The sequence below is a fragment of the Penaeus monodon genome, chromosome 11 (assembly GCF_015228065.2).
Source record: "Penaeus monodon isolate SGIC_2016 chromosome 11, NSTDA_Pmon_1, whole genome shotgun sequence".
Lineage (NCBI taxonomy): Eukaryota > Metazoa > Arthropoda > Malacostraca > Decapoda > Penaeidae > Penaeus > Penaeus monodon.
Genome location: NC_051396.1, coordinates 42078684 through 42083683, shown reverse-complemented (window position 1 = coordinate 42083683; position 5000 = coordinate 42078684).

Genomic DNA, 5000 nt, shown 5'->3' with positions numbered 1-5000 from the left:
AGATAGAGATAGATAGAGGAAGAGAGAGAGAGAGACAGAGAGAGAGAGAGAGAGAGAGAGAGAGAGAGAGAGAGAGAGAGAGAGAGAGAGAGAGAGAGAGAGAGAGAAGAGAGAGAGAGAGTTGAGGGAGCTGACAGACAAAGAGAGACGAAGAGGGAAGAGACAGACAGACAAACAAAATGAGAAGAGACGTTCCGCAGGCACTAGCGATTCCCTTGGATGCTGCCTTAAAGTAAACGAAAGAGCCCTGGTGTGCCGTGGTCCTGGATTTGCCCAAGTCAACATCACGCGATGGAAATATCGAATGCTGACTTCGCCGCTGAAAGGAACTGGGATGAAGGTGACAGCATTACAGTGACCGAGAAAGTATCCTGTTGTTGATGGTGGAATGTTTGTAGTACTTAAAGGAATTTATCGCATAATGTTGAATGTTTACAGTGTATAGAGGAATTTGATGTTAATGTATTAGTATTTCAAGGAGTCTAGTCTATAACATATAAGTGTTTGGAAGATTTAATGGATAGTGTTATGTTTTCAGAGTAATTTCGTGTATGATATTACAGTATTTGGAGGAACTTAGTGGATGGTGTTCTATCATTTCGAGTTATTGCATGGCGTGAAGGCCAGGAGAGACCAGAGAGGCCGGGTGGAAGAGGGGAAAAAAGATATGAGGTAGCAATAATGTTGATTACGTTGCATTGAGAAAAAAGTAATAATGTTTTTTATGCGACAATCATACATGTACATGAATTCTCGCATTCCAATAACATTTCCATGATTACTTGTTGTAATAATGATAGTTGAACGTTAAGTATAAATTTCATTATTATAATACCAATACTTATATTATACGGTCGCTTTTAGCATGCGCATGCATGCATGTGTGTTGGAAACTTGTGAATTTATAACATGAAACTGCATATATAATTGCATGTATAACTATTTATAGGTGTAGGACTTTGCATGGGTGTGCAAGAAGGTCCAGGATGGGGCGGGGGAGCGGGGGGATAGGATCCTAAGGGAATTCGACACCATCATTTTGACATTGCTTGCAGGAGGCGCCGGGGATCCTGCGAGATTAGAGTGGGGAGATGGAGGAGGCGGAGGAGGAGGAGAGATGGGGAGAGCGCATGGGTGTTGCATAAGAGAGGTTGAAGGAGAGGGCAAATATGCATTATTGAAAGAAGGGGAAGCGAGGGCGTTCCGGAAGGAAAGATAAGGATAGGAGGGTGTAAATGCTGCGAAGGAAGGGGAAGCAGAGAGAGAGAGAGAGAGAGAGAGAAGAGAGAGAGAGAGAGAGAGAGAGAGAGAGAGAGAGAGAGAGAGAGAGAGAGAGAGAGAGAGAGAGAGATGAAAGATGAGAGATGAAAGATGAAAGAGAGAGAGAGAAAGACAGAAAGAGAGAGAGAGAGAGAGAGAGAGAGAGGGAGAGAGAGAGAGAGAGTAGGTGTGTGCGTATGTGTGTGTGTAAGAGAAAGAGATAGAGAGAAAGACAGACAGACTGACAGACAGACAGAGAAAGCTAATGTAGAGACAGACCAACATCCTATTATAGCAAAAAGAAAAAGAAACAAAGAAAAGGTAGGTAAAGTGGGATAATGGAAGGACGGGGGAGTGGTAAGGAGAAAGGAAATGGACAGAAGGGAAACACAAAAAAGGTTTTCTGAAAACCATCATCATTTCCATCATTATCTTCCTGTCAATCGCCTCTGTTTCTCCCTCTTGCTTATCCAAATTTTACCATTTTTCTCTCTCCACACTTTTATCTTTACTGAGTATGATAGGTCTCTTCAGGTACACACTTATGTATATATATGTATTTCATGATGCACACACACACATGTATATACATATATGCGTGTGTGTTTAAATGTATGTGTGTGTGTGCTCGTGTCTGTGCGCGCGTGTCTATGTGTCTAATGTTTGCACATAAATGCTTACATATATATATATTAGTAAGAAAATAACATTGTTGATCTATATCACATTATGCATGGCAAGATCTTAGTAAACACAAAGTACCTCCATAAATGCTGCACCCAGGTTCAATATCCAACACAGGAGGAAAATATGTGTTAGGGAAACAACGTGTAGGGGAGAGGAGGGAAAAGGGGAGTTGGAGGAAAGGGAAAGGACGAGAGGGAGAGGAGAGAAAAGAAAGAGAGAAAAGAAAGAGAAGGGAAGGGAAAGGACAGGAGGGTAGGGAAGGGAAAGGAAAGAACGATGGAGGAGAAGCGAAGCAAATGACGAGGATGATGGAGAGAAGGGAGAAGAGAAGGGGAAGGAAAGGAGAAAGGAAAGGAGAAGGGAAGAAATAGCGGCAGGGAAGGTAATGTAGGCGAGGGAAAAGGAAAGGACGGGAAGGGATGGGATGAAGGAGAGGAAGGGAAAAAAGGGAAAAGAAGAGAGGGTAAAAAAGAATTTAAAAAAAAATAGAGGTTAAACAAAGTAAGTAGAAATAAGGGACGAAAGCGACAAGAAACCAAGATGTAAACAAGATGAATTACCCAGACATCACAACAACAACAAACTACAAAAAAAGGTCACGTTTCAACTGTTATCACCACGTAATAGAGCAAAACCATCTTGGTGCACGAATCCCGAATGAACTGCCTCAAGATTAACGGCGGTTCATGCGGGGAAGCGATACGCTGGGATATGAAACCATGAACTTTACACTGATAGCGGTTTTATAGACGCTCTTTACGGCCCCGAATGAGCTTTCTGGCGTATGATATTTACCAATCATGGTGAGCAGGCGTTTAGGTAGGGGGTGGTGGAAGGTAGGGGGGAAGGGAGGGGGAGGGAAAGAGGTGGTGGGGAAGGGAGGGGGAGGGAAAGAGGTAGGGAGAGGGGAGGAAGAGAGGTGTGATCGGAGGGATGGAGGGAGGGAGGGGGGAGGGTAGGGGAGAATGGAGGTGGAGAGAAAGAGGTGGAGGGAAGGGAGGGAGGGAGGGGGAAGGGGAAGGGAGAAAGGAGGGGGAGGTGTGACAGGAGGGGGGAGAGGGAGGTGTGATAGGAGGAAGTGGGGGGGTGGAGGGAGAAGGTAGGTGGGTGGGTGAGGGACGGGAGTCGTAGGAGGAATGGAGCGGCGTCGGGGGGAGGGGGGAGGGGGGAGGGAAAGAGAAAGTCTCTGAGTGTCGTATATCGGTTTCTCATATTTACAATCCCGGGCTAAGCTTCGATCCGTAGTTTCAGCTGACGTATTCCTAGCTGCGTTCGTTCAAGCGTCATCGACTTGGCTCGGTTCATATGCCTTGCTCGGTTTCAGCTGACTTTAGGTCCTTGGAGAATTTCTTTGTCTCGGCATTTGAAGCTCAATTCCTCCTCATATATACCCTCGAGAGGAGCTATCACGGCATACCAAAGGCATATCCCTCTCTCAGAACATTAAGCTAAGAATCTCACTCATAACATAAACACAATAAGCTAGAAGAGGAAAATGCCATCATCATCAACTCCCAAATACCCCTTCACTTTGACGTAATCATAGTAAGGTCTATTCACAGTTAAGTAAAGGATCTTTATGCTATGAATAAGGAGTGTAATGCCATGGATCATGATACTTTCAGCTCAAGAATTGCTCACTTACTGTTTTTTGCTATTATTTGCATAGAATATGTTTGATTATTATGTATAAATGTTAATTAGGTGTCTTTATTGCTTGAGTTTATATTGATTTCTTTATATGTTTCTTTTATTATTAATATGATAACTTATTATTATTATTATTTAAAGATTTTATTGATTTTTTTTTATTCTACTTATTTTATTTGAGTTTTTATATTATTTTTTTATGTGGAGGGATTATTAAGTCTTATAATTATGATTTTTGTTGTTATTATATTATTTTATTATTATTAATAATTATTAATTATGATATTCATATTTTATTTTAATTAATTTTTCTATATTAATTATATTATTAATATTACTATTATTATCATTATTATTATTCCTAAGGAGTTTTTTGGGGGGATTTCTTTTTTTATGGGGGGGAGGGGGGAGGAAGGGATCTTACTGCAACATTGCTGATTTTGCTGGCCTTTGTTTTTTTCCGATTGTTGATGGAAAAAAAAAGAAAGACAGATATAAGAATCACAAAAGTTGTGCTTCTTTGTCAATAAATCGACAATTCAAAGTTTTCTTTTGAAAAAACTGAAATGAGAATAAATGATGATGACAGGTTATCAAATTTGAAAGGCTGATGTCGAAATCTGAGAAAGAACATAAAAAGAAAAAGAGGATAACAGAAAATACTACTGCAATAAACAAAGAGAAGAAGTTAAAGAAATTTGTCAGCGACATTTCCCATTTTACACTCTCTCTTTCTTTCGAATTTAATGTTAGTCCCACTCTGATAGGAACAGACAGACACACACATTGTGTATATGTGTGTGTTTGTGTGTGTGTGTATATATATATATATATATATATAATATATATATATAAATATATATATATATATATATATTATATTATATATAAGATATATATATTAATATATATATATATATATATATATATATATATATATATATATATATATACATACATATATATATATATATTATATATATATATATATATATATTATATATAATATATATATAAATATATACGCATATACATATATATGTACATATATATACATATCTATCTGTCTATCTTCAATTTGCTCCAACCGTGGCTTCGTAGGTGTCCCCTCAGCTTCCTTCGCTCAAGGTTCTGCTTTTCAGATCTTTAAGTAAGAGTCGGATGAGCCAAGGTGTCCAGGCGTTCATGGAACTTCTGTAGCTTTCTCCCTCCCTCTCTCTCTCTCTCTCTCTCTCTCTCTCTCTCTCTCTCTCTCTCTCTCTCTCTCTCCTATATATATATATATATATATATATATATATATATATATATATATATATATATATATATATATATATATATTTATATATATGTTGTGTGTGTGGTGTGTGTGTGTGTGTGTGTGTGTGTGTGTGTGTGTTGTG